Source organism: Brienomyrus brachyistius, unplaced genomic scaffold, assembly GCF_023856365.1.
Source record: "Brienomyrus brachyistius isolate T26 unplaced genomic scaffold, BBRACH_0.4 scaffold37, whole genome shotgun sequence".
Lineage (NCBI taxonomy): Eukaryota > Metazoa > Chordata > Actinopteri > Osteoglossiformes > Mormyridae > Brienomyrus > Brienomyrus brachyistius.
In genome coordinates, this window is record NW_026042312.1 from 518376 (window position 1) to 534256 (window position 15881).

At 43.5% G+C, this 15881-nt stretch overlaps 1 long non-coding RNA gene across 1 annotated transcript; it reads left to right on the forward strand.

The window, feature by feature from the left end:
* Window positions 1-8634: 8634 nt before the first annotated feature.
* On the forward strand, window positions 8635-9923 carry LOC125722259 (uncharacterized). Its single transcript, XR_007386240.1, has 3 exons — window positions 8635-8931; window positions 9095-9197; window positions 9688-9923. It is a non-coding gene; the product is annotated as an uncharacterized LOC125722259 (long non-coding RNA).
* The last annotated feature ends 5958 nt before the right edge of the window (window positions 9924-15881 follow it).

Below are 15881 nucleotides of genomic sequence, written 5' to 3' on the forward strand. Positions count from 1 at the left end.
TCTGGACAACTCTGGCACCAACATTCCACAGAATGTTGCAAGAGACCAGGGAAAATGATAGGCTACCACCAAATATGAATTCTGCTAACATTAGTCTCTTGCTAAAACCAGGCAAAGACCCTGCATTGCCTACCAGCTATCGTCCAATATCCCTTATTAACGTTGACCTTAAAATAATCTGCAAAGCTCTCTCAAAAAGAATAGAGAAGATAACCCCTTTCATAATTCATCCTGACCAAACGGGTTTCATAAAAGGGAGGCACTCATCAACAAATACACAAAGATTACTTAACCTGATAGACTATTCATGCAATAAAAACCTTCAAATTACAATATTGTCTCTAGATGCAGAAAAAGCATTTGATAGAGTTAACTGGAATTTTTTATTTGCAGCTTTACGCAAATTTGGTTTCGGAAACTCTTTCAAAAACTGTTTCAAAATATTATATAGTTCCCCAACAGCATATGTCAGGACGAATGACCAAACATCCTCCAGTTTCTGTCTCAAGAGGGGCACCAGGCAGGGATGCCCTCTCTCCCCCTCACTATTTGCAATTTTTATTGAACCACTAGCAGCAGCAATTAGACAGGCTATAGTGATCAAAGGCATTAAACGCAGGAATGTAGAACATAAGGTAAGTCTTTATGCGGATGATGTGTTACTTTTTCTCCAGCATTAACAAAGCACTCTCTTTGAGGTAATTATATTAATAAACTCTTTCTCAAGAGTCTCAGATTATTCGATAAATTGGTTAAAATCTACAGTTCTCCAATTAATTGCTCCTTCCAGAATAATTCTCCCACTCCACTGCAGTCTGGAGATATTAAATATTTAGGTATTAACGTTTCACCTAGGCTGGCAGATTTAACTAAACTAAACCATATCCCACTTTTAAAGAAAGTAGAGGATGATTTGGTTAGGTGGAAGTCCCTACCCATATCACTTATGGGAAGGGTCGCCTCAATAAAAATGATGGTTTTGCCAAGAATTAATAATTTATTTGAAATTATCCCGAGCAAACCACCACCTGACTGGTTTAGATCTCTGGACTCCACCATCTCTAAATTCCTCTGGAAAGATAAACCCCCACGTATTAGCTTAAAAACACTGCAAAGGACTAAGGACAAAGGAGGACTAGATCTGCCTAACTTTCACCACTATTTCTTAGCCAACAGGCTCCAAAACATCTCAGGGTGGTTAAAACATACCCTCTTAGATGAGCCTTGGCTAGACGTAGAACAAGCACTATGCAATAATATAAAGATTTCAGATCTACCATTCATTAGCTCAAACATTAAACGACACGAATACTTCAAAAGCATCAGTATCAGCTCTTCTCTGACAGCGTGGTGGGAGTTTCTAAAAGCGACTGAGTCTTCATTAATCCCATGCAAACGTACTCCCATTTGGAACAACCCTGATGTACTACTAAACAATAATATGATAAACTTCCCAGATTGGAGTTGTAAAGGTATTAAATACTTGGAACATATATTCGAAGGAATAGACTTTATTCCCTTTGACATATTAGTTAAACAATATGGGATTAACAAGAATAGATTTTTAGAATATCAAAAAGTTAAATGTATAGTAAAAAAGAAATTAAGGTCTAATCAAATCAAATTACAAATACCACCAAGTGTGGCAGAATTCCTTAATCTCAAAACCCCCAAATTACTGCCTAAAATATACAGGACACTTTCTGAAATGTACCATTCCAGCCTCTCCTTCAGTCATGGGCAACCTAGATCGTGTCACTACAGAGATTAACACAACCCACATGGCTTTCACCACCTTATGCATTGCTAAGAAGACTGTCCTTATCCATCCATCCATCCATTTTCCAAACCGCTTATCCTACTGGGTTGCGGGGGGTCCGGAGCCTATCCCGGAAGCAATGGGCACGAGGCAGGGAACAACCCAGGATGGGGGGCCAGCCCATCGCAGGGCACACTCACACACCATTCACTCACACATGCACACCTACGGGCAATTTAGCAAGTTCAATTAGCCTCAGTATGTTCTTGGACTGTGGGGGGAAACCGGAGTACCCGGAGGAAACCCCACGATGACATGGGGGAGAACATGCAAACTCCACACATGTGACCCAGGAGGAGACTCGAACGCGGGTCCCAGAGGTGTGAGGCAACACTGCTAACCACTGCACCACCATGTCGCCCCTGACTGTCCTTATGAACTGGAAAAATAAAAATAATCTTAATATCAACCAATATAGAGACAGTTTGTTGAACCATATTAGTCTTGATACAGCTTCTGCCGCCACACTAGATCAATCTCTCTGGGCTCCTTTGATCAGCTCCATCACCTAGTGGGGGTGGGGGGTCACGGTTTTGTCCCACTTTGGTCATTGCTGTTCCCTGGGGGCGCTCTGCCTCCGGGCCGGGGTTCCGGCTGGGTTGGGGGGGCTTGGGTCCTGGTAGGTGTGTTGCTGGGGTGTGGGTTGGTGCATGCAGGGGGGCATCTGTCCGCAGGGGGTCCCTGCTTTTGGGGTATCCACTCTGCGGGGGGGGGGGGGGGGGGGGGGGGAATCCAATAGAGGAGGAGGATGGACTCAACCTGGATGTCTTTCGTCTTATGCAATCTGGGAGTTAACAGACTGTTGGGGCGGGTGTAGTTTTTTCTCTGTGGTGGGTTCTGGTGAGCTGCCCTGGGCCCCGGTCTGGATGGGCCTGGGCCCCCCTCCCTGGATGGATTTCGGGGAACGGGGAGTGCCTATGGGGGTCAGCGGGGGAGCTGGCTCCGGGGGGGGGAGGTATTTTGCCCCCCCCCCATTCCTTTCCTCCCCATCCCTAAATGCTTCCCTCCTCCCGCTCCATCACACCACCACACATGTAGGGCTTTGAGGTGTAGGTGCGTTGCTGGGATGCAGGGTAGGTATTCCTCCTCTGTCCCCTCGCGACCACCTGTACCTCATTCATACACTACAACGTAGACACTCTCATTACTGACTCTCTCATGACACATACATTTAGGGCGTTGGGGATGGGCACACAGAATTGCATCCAGAGGGCGGTCTGTTCATTCAGCCTTACCTCTGGTGCCAGGGCCCACATCTCAATTTTAATCACACATAGACATTGAGGGCTCTGGGGAGAGGCCGACCTAACACCAGCTGTTGGTCGGCAGGGGGTGGTTAGCGCCATGCCCTTCACCTGTTTTAAAAGCACTTTAGAACAACACACACCAACACCACATCTGAGCGGGCGAAGGGGGGCATGGGGTCTTTTCACACCTCTGTTCTCTGTTCGCCATTTGGGGCTGGGGGCTGAGAGGAAGAGCTGGCCGTCTGGTCGGGGTCTGGGCTGGTGGGCTTCTCGGCTGCTGCGGGGTCCGGGGTGATCTTCTGGTCTCCTCGCCAGAGGAAAAATAGGGGTCCATATAGAGTATATATGGGGAGTGAGAGTATGTGTACGGCGTTCATTTTTGTGTGTCTCTGTGTTTGATGAATGTGTGAATATTTGTTTATGTGGGAACGTATGCTTGTATATGTGTGCGCCTGTTTGTCTATACGCATGTGTCAGATTGGGTCCTAGACTCCACCTGAGAACATCTCGGGCTCTATTCCCCCCCGCCACACTCCCTGCTGGTGGATGGGGCCCCCTGGCCGCTGGTGCGTTGGTGGTTCTCGATGTCCGGGGCTGGATGCTCGGGTGGGTGCTGGCTAACCCTCGGCGGTTGCCTGGCGGGATCTGGCCCTCCTGGCTCTGTCGGGCCCTTGCTGGGGGGTGGGGGGTCCTTGGATCTCTGGGCCCAGGGCCCGGTCTGCCCTGGTGGGGCCGGCCACCGGCAGAGCCTGCGGGCTCGTCGCCACGGCCCCCTGGGGCTCCTGCACTGTGGCTGCCGGATGGCCTCCCTCCGGAGCTCTCCTCTGCCCTTTTCTGGGTGAGGGGCTGCTATTCTCCCTGCGGTGGTCCTCTGGGGGCTCCCATGCCCTGGGGGGCCTCTGGATGTCTGGGGTCCGGGTTCACACTCAGGAGTACAAACAGGTTCTCACAGACACATACAGCTGAACACACAGGTTCTCACAGACACACACAGGTGTACAAACAGGTTCTCACAGACACACACAGGTGTACAAACAGGTACTCACAGACACATACAGGTGTACAAACAGGTTCTCACAGACACATACAGGTGTACAAACAGGTACTCACAGACACATACAGGTGTACAAACAGGTTCTCACAGACACATACAGGTGTACAAACAGGTTCTCACAGACACATACAGGTGTACAAGCAGGTTCTCACAGACACACACAGGTGTACACACAGGTTCTCACAGACACATACAGGTGTACAAGCAGGTTCTCACAGACACACACAGGTGTACACACAGGTTCTCACAGACACATACAGGTGTACAAGCAGGTTCTCACAGACACACACAGGTGTACACACAGGTTCTCACAGACACATACAGGTGTACAAACAGGTTCTCACAGACACATACAGGTGTACACACAGGTTCTCACAGACACACACAGGTGTACAAACAGGTTCTCGCAGACACACACAGGTGTACAAACAGGTTCTCACAGACACATACAGGTGTACACACAGGTTGTCACAGACACACACTGTCTTGTTCTGCTGTTGCTTCTGTTCATTGTGATTCGTACAGATGTTGGTTGTTGTTTTCTCTCATCAGCAGGTATTAAAGCAGATTATCTGTGTTTTTTTTCTCTTTTCTCTCCCTCTATCTCTATCTCCCCTCTTTTCCGTTTTCTTCCTTCTTTCCCTCTCTCTCCCTCTCCTGAGGAAATAAAACTAAATAAATTAATAGAAATAAAGCAGTCTTCCGCAGAGGGGGGAGGGGAAAAAAATCTTTTAACTGAACAAGTAATGTTATATTTTAGAAGATCCATTTTTCAAACTGCTTCTCCTACTGGGTCGCGGGGGGTCCGGAGCCTATCCCGGAAGCAATGGGCACGAGGCAGGGAACAACCCAGGATGGGGGGCCAGCCCATTGCAGGGCACACTCACACACCATGCACTCACACACGCACTCCTATGGGCAATTTAGCAAGTCCAATTAGCCTCAGCATGTTTTTGGACTGTGGGGGGAAACCGGAGTACCCGGAGGAAACCCCACGACGACATGGGGAGAACATGAAAACTCTGCACACGTGTGTGAGGCAACAGTGCTAACCACTGCACCACCATGCCGCCCCCTATTTTAGAACAAATAGACTGTGATATAACAAATCACAATTATGATCCACTAAATGAAAAATAGGCCAGCTATCCCTTTCTATCCAATGATTATTGAATATAATTTCAGTCCTCCGTAAAAATATCTATTATTCCAAAGAGGACTATTGCGAGGAGCGAAATTATGTGATTACAACATTTTATAATATTGTGACACCTGTTTATGATAATTAAATAATTGAATAGGTAGTATGATAAACTCAAAATCACAAATTAAAGAAATTGAGATTACACTTTGCTTGAGGGGACACAGATACTTAGTAGTAACACTGTTACCACTGAAGTACAAATCATTAACAAATATAGTTGCTACTTGAGGTGAAAGTCATGTTTGTTGACATCAGTATTTCACTTGTGTTATTTGTTACATGTTCCTTCAGTAACTTTCATAGTAGATATAGTTCAATGATATGTTATGTCTTAGGCCTTAAGCAAGAAGAGATTATTTTAAATACTAAGTGTCTTCGCCTCATGAGAGCTGCCTGCGGTTGGTTTCGCAGACCCTGAAGAGAGATCAGACTTTGGAGAGACGAACAGCAGAGTAAGGAGGGGGATGAAGGGATTCGAAGCTGCCCCAACTGGTGCACAAAGACCTGTAGTTATGAAGCAGTCGCAGTAGGCCGTACACAATATCTTACACGGTAGTACAAATGTAGGAGTAGTTCTTATGTTAATCATATTAATCATATGTTAACCATGTACAGTATTTACAGTGATTCAATGACAATATGTCAATGTGTCAATCATTAATCAAAGGACAAGCAAATATTTCCAGTAATTCAATGTCAATATAATCAATTTCTACAGTCAGACGGCAAACTGTAAGGTGCACACATGATGGGATGGTTCTACAAGCTAGGAACATGTGAGGACTGGACAGGGCACACACAAGACATGTTGTTTATGGGTAAACATACATGCCACGTTCAGGAAAACAACTGACCATAACCACAACAATACAAGGGCTATTTACAATTACACAGACACAGGGCTACATACACGAGTGCTCGCAAGGCATGCTGGGATGCGCGGATCTCCCCGGTGCTACACTACACTGAATCCTGCCCATATCCCCCACCACGCGATCACGAATATTTTCAGCAGCAAAAAGTACCCATCGGCCATGCCCCCCTGTTTGAGCACCTGTCTGAAAAGCCTGTGAATGATGAAGCCTGCGCACTCATAATAAATGCCACATTTGAAGTGTCACTATTGAATAAATTTACTGTCATTTTGTGGACCACGGTAAAAGAGCACTTCATGCAGTCATAAAAGTGACCCTATCACAACCCTGTCCATCCGACAACCCACCGAAACTCAGTCTACTGCAGACTCCTCACAAATGGTAACACAAATAAACAGTTAACACTAGAAGCAGCGTGTTGGTTTCACCTACTTATAGTGCGGCTAGGCGGTCATAAGGGCACTAGCTGTAAGTCTTTTTATAAGGACACTGTCACTGACACATAATGACCGCTAGATGGCGCTTTTTGCACAAAAGAAATAGTTTGGTTATAAGATCAGGGTGCGTTTGGCCAATGAGTCATTCATTTCCATATTGATAGTTTCTGACTGACTCGACTGAGAAAATCATCTGAAAAAGACTAGTTTCATTTTTATTTGATTTGTTTTTAATCTTTACCGTATGTCTTGGATAATGTGAAGGTTTGTTACCATTTGACTTTCCCATTTGACTTTCTTTTGTATTCAGATTCACCCACTTCAGAGAACTTGGATTTGGAAAATTTATGGTCTATAATATATGAAGACTTTGCATTCTATTTAACACTATGAGAAAATTACATAGCACAATAAATCACAACGGTAACCATTTTAAGCACCTGCAAAGGAAAGACTATATGATTATATTCCATAGACATCGATTCATTCGTTTGTTCGTTCATTCTGACAATGTTAAAACGTTAACATTAAAGCATTAAAAGTGTGGAAAGCAAGAAAGTGGCGTGTGGCTGCTCGGTGAGAACAGGATCAAAGATTTCTGTAACTGCGCTGCTTGTGACATTTGCGTAGTGAATTTCCTAACAAGCAGCTGCTTGTGATTAACAACTGATTGTTTTCCATTGAAGACCTCAGAGAAGATGTAAAACATAGTCATTCTTTTTTGTTTTATACTTTCATAAGGTTTTCGGATTTTTAAAACAGTACAGAAGCTAACAGTTGGATAACAGCTTTCCCAGTGCTTGTGAAGTTGATGCCCTTGCAGTGTAGCGTTATACTCATGGATGCAGAAGGTATAATCAAAGCTCAACACCTAGCCTGCTAAATGTGCCCTTGAGAGGTAAAGTGGGCTATCCCACAAAAACAAGGTTTTGAGAAAATGAGCTCCAAAGTTGAATTTTTGTCTAAAAATCAGTGTGCCTATACCCTACAATTGATATATATCATAGGCAGCACAGAGATATGACTTAGAAAATAACAACTTATCCAACTGAAAATATTCAATAAAAAGGGGGTAGGGGTCAAAAATGTGGGATAGCCCACTTTACCTCTCAAGGGCACAAATAGCCAAGATGCAACACCCCCTCACAGAGTAACACAGTTCATTGTTAGATGATTTGGCTGAAACTAATTCATATCACGAGTAGCCTACCACCATATATTATGAGTCTCAGCTGAAACTAATTCATATCACGAGTAGCCTACCACCCTCTATTATGAGTCTCAGCTGAAACTAATTCATATCACGAGTAGCCTACCACCCTCTATTATGAGTCTCAGCTGAAACTAATTCATATCACGAGTAGCCTACCACCCTCTATTATGAGTCTCAGCTGAAACTAATTCATATCACGAGTAGCCTACCACCCTCTATTATGAGTCTCAGCTGAAACTAATTCATATCACGAGTAGCCTACCACCCTCTATTATGAGTCTCAGCTGAAACTAATTCCACACATATAATAGAAAAATGCAGGCACAGCTTGTTAATGAATAAATATGCATTGTATTTTGTAAAAACAATGTATGTCGCAATGGATTTTTGTCCAGAAAGCTGTGTGGAAGTGTAAGCTTTTGCAATAAATAGCGTAGGGTCAGCATTTTTACCATTTATTGAAAATGAATCACAGCATGGGGCAGCATGGTGGTGCAGTGGTTAGCATTGTTGCCTCACACCGCTGGGACCCGGGTTCGAGTGTCTGCCTGGGTTACATGTGTGTGGAGTTTGCATGTTCTCCCCATGTCGTCGTGGGGTTTCCTCCGGGTACTCCGGTTTCCCCCCACAGTCCGAAAACATGCTGAGGCTAATTGGACTTGCTAAATTGCCCGTAGGAGTGCGTGTGTGAGTGACTGGTGTGTGAGTGTGCTCTGCGATGGGCTGACCCTCCATCCTGGGTTGTTCCCTGCCTCGTGCCCATTGCTTCCGGGAGAGGCTCCGGACCCCCCGTGACCCAGTAGGATAAGCGGTTTGAAAAATGGATGGATGGATGGATAGTTTAATATGCTGTTACAGTTAGATTTCACTTTTTCTAATCATGTAGATGGCAGAATTTTATGTGGTGGAATTTCCTGAGCGGGAAGAAGTAGCAGTGGTGAGCAAACACTGGATGAAGGGGGAGAAGAAGTGTCCGTGGCCAACATTTGTTTCGCCAGATAAAATAAGAAAAGCTGCAACCAATCAGGTAAAACCTGACATTTCCTGGCAGTGTTATGCAGGTGAAATTGCCTATTCAACAGGTAAGTTTTTGTGTGTCAGTGAATTAACCTTGACCATTTGTTAACACCAATTTGTTAGTATACAGCACCATTATATTGAGGCATATCACCCACTCAGCTCCAAAAAAGTTTTTGTATTTCATTCACTGATTGTATTTGTTTTTCTCGGCATATTTTTATGTAGAAAGTTGTGAGAAAGCCAAGAAAAATGCCAAGGCGATAGAAGAGGACTCTTCGTTTTCCAGTGATCCAGAATGACAGCTGCAAAGGGGAGATCGTTGTAGAAGGTACAGTCATTTTCCTGCACCATTTCATTGCAATGAATTAAGCGCAGATTTCAGGCTTAGAATTTCTGCATTATACAATCAAATTTTATACTCTCTGCAGTTTATCTAATTAGCATCTGTGTTTTCTGTGTATGTTGTCTAAAGATTGTAATTTTCTATTATGTCTGTGTGATATGTCCAAACTCATGTGACATTTTAGGTCATTTCATATCTCGTTGATACATACCAGGATATAGCACATTTTCTGTAGGTTCAAAGCATAGTTTATGTAAAATGATTACAAGGATAGCCTTATGTCTTGTTAACTTTTATTTGTCTAATGTATTATTCAAATGTATAAAATAGCTTAAATGTACTACCACTAACTGTGATTTGCAACACAATGTAATAAATGATAGAATATTTAATAAAACAGTTAGCATTTTTCTGTCATCACATAATATACACCTTCATTTTGGACAGCCCTATTTATGATTATATTATGCACTAGGGTGGCCCTTATAAATGGAAAAAAGGCTAAAGAATAACCAAGGACGTCGGACTGAATCGCAGACAGCAGACGAAGAAGGCTTCACAGAGACATTCTGTGATTTATTTGACATTGCTCACCAGATGCATTGTCATTAATTACTGCTGAAGAAGACAAAGCCTTTCTGCTTGCACAACGTGAACAAGGCCCAAAGGGTGTCATGGCAGGCGTGGATGCATCGCCGGTAAAGAAAAAAGCAGAACTGATCATTAACCGGATAAACGCTGTAAGTGGGAAGAAAAACAGAAAGTGGAACTAGATTTGTTGAACCAAAGTATTGCGCTCTCCTCAAGTCACTCTGAATCTTTTTGGCCAGTTTCTGCATTATAGAATCAAAATGTATATTCTCTGCAGTTTAATCCATTAGCATCTGTGGTTTGTGTGAATGTTGTCTAAAGATTGTAATTTTCTATTATGGCTGTGTGATATGTCCAAACTCATGTAACATTTCATTGGTAAATTCAATTCAATTCAATTCAATTTAATTTATTTTTATATAGCAGTTTTTACAACAAAGTTGCCCCAATGCGCTTTACAGGAGTGTGTTGCGGAACATCCTTAACAGAGATAACGACAGAACACAGAAACAGTGAAAATGGAAAAATGAAAGGGAAAGTCAGATGACAGCGGAGGAGAGGAACCAAAAACTCCCAAGTGGGGAGAAAAAAAACCTCTGGGGGTCCAAGGTCAACTGGCAGCCCCACCCCCCTGGGGATGCTAACATTACTGGACGAAGGTAGAGAAGTAGCCGGATTGTTTGCTAAGAGCAAGATGTAAACTGTGATCCGGTCCTAGTTAAAGTCCATCAGTGAGACAGTCCTCCACATAGGCGTGTGTCGGGTGGCAGGATGGAAGCTGCACCGACATCGTCATAGATCGCAGGTCACATCTGTGATGGCACCCTTCCGTAGACCCTGATGGCAGCTCAGAAGGTGCCCCCTCAGGCACCCTCCAGACATGTGGGAAGAAAGGCAGAGAGTGCAGGTGTCAGAGTGCACTGATACATTAATGGACAAGCACGGTAGGTAGAAATGGCACTTACAGCAGCATCAGCAGCCATAATTACGGTGTTAAGTGTTAACTTGTGGGTAAGCTAAACTAAAGTAATAGGTCTTCAGTCGATATTTAAAGACTGAGACCGATTCAGCATCCCGGACATAGGCTGGTAAGCCATTCCACAGTATAGGGTCCCTATAGCAGAATGCTTTACCACCAACAGTCGCTTTAGTTTTATTAAATAAAAATGCAGAACTGATCATTAACCGGATAAACGCTGTAAGTGGGAAGAAAAACAGAAAGCAGAACTAGATTTGTTGAACCAAAGTATTGCGCTCTCCTCAAGTCACTCTGAATCTTCTGATTCAACATAAAGAGTGTTTGGACGTGCGGCTGTAGAAAACAAAATAAGCTGAAAGAGAGGAAGGAACTTACTGACTGCTGATGTTGTAGAATCACTTGGCTGCACCAAAACAAGTTTTCGCAGTGCAGTGCACACACTCTCCCCTGCTGTTCATGCTTCTGGGCAGAAAGTCGACGACTTCAATATCAACCACTCTTCCATTTAACATGCATGCAAAAGCATCATTTTCTCAGAGCAAGTGAACTGAAGGCAAACAGTGGACCACCTTCCAGTCACTGTGTCTGGGTCTGGAGTTGATCGACTTCTTCGCATTGCCAAACTGAGCGCTAGCACTGGTGAAGCAATGGCTACTGCAATGCTGGAAGAGGTTGAGTCATGGGGAATTAAGGATCGTATAAAAGCACTCAGTCTTGATACCACAGCGAGCAATACTGGGCGAAAAAATAGTGCCTGTGTGTCGTTTGAAGGCAAGATTAATTCAGACCTGCTGTATTTGACTTACCATCATCACATTCACTAACTAATGCTAGACGAAGTATTTGTAGGAGTTATGGGTCCAACAAGTGGTCCATTAATTGGACTGTTAAAAAGTTTCAAGTCATTTTGGCCTAGTTCAGTTCACAATGACTACAAGGCAGGAATTGGCGACTCACAAGTAGCTGCAGCAGTGCACGACTTCCGAGCAGAAGTCACACGTTTCTCAGTTGCAGACTGCATAACCCTGTGATGACTACAGAGAACGACCTGACCTAGCCATTGTGTTTCTGGGTGCTGTGCCTCCCCATGGTGTTCATATTACCAAACCTGGTGCATTGCATCAAGCTCGCTTCATGGCCAAGCTGATATATGCATACAAAATATTCTTGTTTTGATATTCTAACTTCAAGCTTACCAACCGTGAACAAAAAGGCTTGGCAGATCTCTGCATATTTGGCCTTCAGGTCTACCTGCAATTGCGGTTCTTGTTTTGGCTGCCAATCATTGCTCCAGCAAATGAGCTGCATCTGCTGAAAATACTGTTTTCACTTGACTCACAAGCAGCAAGAAGTGCCCTAACAAAGCTCTGTGGCTGTCTCTGGTACTTTAGTGACGAGTTGATTACACTGTCATTCTTTAACAGAGATATTTATGTCATAGAGGAAAAAGTTTATGGTTTCAGCGCTTCAGAAACCAGCATCTGAAGATCCACCAAAATGAATAACAGTTCATTTCACCCAGATCAATGAAATTCAGTTACATCCATCCATACATTTTCCAAACTGCTTATCTTACTGGGTCGTGGGGGGTCTGGAGCCTACCCCGGAAGCAATGGGCACGAGGCAGGGAACAACCCAGGATGGGGGGCCAATCCATCGCAGGGCACACTCACACACCATTCACTCTCACACACACACCTACGGGCAGTTTAGCAAGTCCAATTAGCCTCAGCATGTTTTTGGACTGTGGGGGGAAACCGGAGTACCCGGAGGAAACCCCACAATGACATGGGGAGAACATGCAAACTCCGCACACATGTGACCCAGGCGGAGACTCAACCCCGGGTCCCAGAGGTGTGAGGCAGCAGTGCTAACCACTGCTCCACCATGCTGCCCCATGCAGTTACATGACTTTGTGAATTCAAAGAAGTTTTTTGACGTGTTGTCAGTTCCAGACTCATTTTGTTCAAAGTGCTCCTGAGACTTGGATAACCAACGACGACTATTTGAAGGCTGAGGAAACTGTACGGGTGCTGTGGGTGACAAATGACACTGCAGAGAGAGGCATGTCTATGATACAGGAGTACAGTGATTTACTGACAAATGGTGAAGAACAAACACAGTTTGTTTGCTGAGCATGGAAAGCTTTTCCCAGACAGTAACAAGATGTCTGTACTTCAGGGATTTTCTGCGTCTACGAGTAAACCATCAACCCTTGCATGAATGACAATTATGACATCGATTACTTTAGTTAACACTAGCTACCTCAGATTTCTGAATAGAAATGTAGCCTGACATAATAAATTGCACAATGTAGCAATGACGTTACGGAAGAGTTGTTTGTTAGTGACTTTCGAATTTACCGCTTAATGCCAATCATAGCCTATTAATCGGGTTTTCGGGAAAAAAATGAATATTTCAGAATGCTTCAGCACACCCTAAATGTCAACTGAACTCAATACATTTTTGCACATCTTTTTTTTTTTTAGTTGATTGACAGGGTTGAAAAAATGATCACCCTATTAAACACATTTTTTTAATAGACCAAACAAGAGACTGGAGGAGCTGGGCCTTGGCTGCGGCAGCGTAGCTGTAAACATGTCCATCCCCACCCAAACCTCCTCCTCGTCCAGCATTCACCTCTACGCCCAAACACGCTTCATCCTCTTATGAACAACCTCCTTCTTCTCCTACTGCTGCATGTTCAGAGTCTCCTCAGCCAGCAGTAACTGAGCCACCAATGACTTCTGTGACAGCAGTATCACAGAACAGTCAACGTTATTCAACCTCAGAGCTCATTACAGGTACGGTTGCAAATGGTCTGTTACAAAGTAATCCCATCCCATAATGCACATAGGTGGCTATATTGTTATTGTACAATAACCCTAAAAACAACAACAACAATAATAATAATAATGATGCTAGCAAAAACAGTAGTGTTCTAAAGTAGTACGTGTTAGATGTCCAATTTTGTTACGTGACGTGTAGAATAGTTATGGTTTTGGCTATTAAGACTGAAAACGTTCATACATTTTAAAGGTTTACTATGTGCATGTCATAGTACTTGCATACCATGCACTTATTTCAACCTCTGTGCACTAAATTTAAAAAGTCAGCCAACATGAATGATCAGGCCAGAATTAAATAATTTCTTCATCAATAGACAGTAGTGTATGTTAAATGTCTGAATACACATCGCAGTCCTATACTTTCACAGACCTAAGTTAAATTCTAAAGCCCCCCAGGCCACCGGTATGTGTGTGTTTGTGCACATGAGCGTAAACAAACATTTACTGAAAAAAAGTGTGTTTATCAAAATATCTAAGTCTTTATTCTGTCAAAGTTTTTTTTAAAAAATTAAAATAAATAAATAAAGACCAGCGGTTAAATCGGGCATATAGTCACTGTCTGGTCTCACTGCATAGTGGATGACTAAGTTAGGGTGCTTTTGGGTTTGGTCACACATCGCGATCACCAACCTAAAGTTAAACTCTAAAGCCCCCTGACCTCTGGGGTGTGTGTGTTTGTGCGCATGAGCGTGAACAAAAATTTACTGAAAAAACTTGTTTATTGAAATAACTAAGGCTTTATTCTGCTAAAGTTTTTAAAAATGTGTTTTTGATGCTTGTCACTAAATGCTGCTTAATAGTTCCTACCCGGGGCTGCTCCCCCAGAGACAGTTGCTAGTCCATATAATGCTAGACCATAAATTTTCGCACCTAAAACATGACAGGGCTTTTGCCGTTAGAAAATAATGCATTTACTTAAAATAATACATTGACAAACACGACAAATGTTTTTTATCCCTTAAATTATTAAAACAACTACGGTATTAGTCTAACAAAGTTTTAAAAATGTTTTTGAAGTTTGTAGCTGTCAGAGTTTGGGCTGGTGAGCGAGCGAGCAGGAAGCGGGAAAAGACCAGGTGGGCAAGCAGGGAATTCGGGGCTTATTCGGAATTGGGACAGGGAAGATGGGGCAGACAGCGACAAACACAGAGCAGCTAACCTTAACTAACATCAATGACGGACAACCAGGCAGGGCAAGACGTGGACTCAAATAGACAAGACTGGGCGAAAATAGACAAGACTGGGCGAAAATAATCAGACACAGCTGAGTAAGATCGGGGAAGCAAACGTGGATAATCAGGGGGCGTGGCACACACGAGGAGCGGACGACAGGGCATGACAGTAGCTAAATACCGCTCACTGTAGTTCCTAGCCGGGACCACGTACGGTGCCATCTCTGGAACGAACGGACTCCTTGCTATGTCTTGTTTTATGAAATCTGCTTGAAAACTTTGTCGGTTACCTTCCATATTGGAATGTTGAAGATATTTTTGATGAATGTTGCTAAATACTGCTCACTAGTTCCTACAGCTACTAAATCAATAATAAACTGGGAGCATCTTATTTAAAATAAAACTAACAAACTACAACTAAATTGTTTTATTCCTTAGATCATATTGGTTTAAAATTTATACTAAATTGTCATACAACCGTTTAAGTTATTGGACTTTATCCCTCCGATTAAACAATTGTAGTTAGATACTTCATCCAACGCCCCAGGCCTGCAGCGGGGCGTCCGGGCCCATGCCAGAGCCCCAAGAGCTGTGGTGTTAGAGATTGACCTTTATTTAAATTAGAAATATATTATGTTATAATATTTACAAATAAGACAGATTGATAGAGGTAATGTGCTTTCTGCCTGTTTGGGGGTGCTGGCTGTGTGCTTCTCACACCCAGGACCATCGGTTAAACGAGATGTTACAGTCACTCTGTAGACACCCCGCAACAATTTGTCAGCTGGCGGCCATTTTGTTTTATTGACGCTTCCTCCTCATGGGCTTATCGCTCACGGCTCCAAAAGCTCTTGCGCCGACGCCCTGTTCCCCAAGGCCACGGACATTAGCAGACCGACATGTCTAGACATGCAATATGCATAAATCCCCCTAAAAATAGGATGGCGGTGTTTTTACCGATATAAAATAGTGCATTTTGTTTAAAAAAATACCCCGTTAGCAATACACAACTACTGCTTTTACCATTCAAAACTGCCAGACCCTCTTTCCTCTCTAGCTAGAAAAGCTTGATGCATCC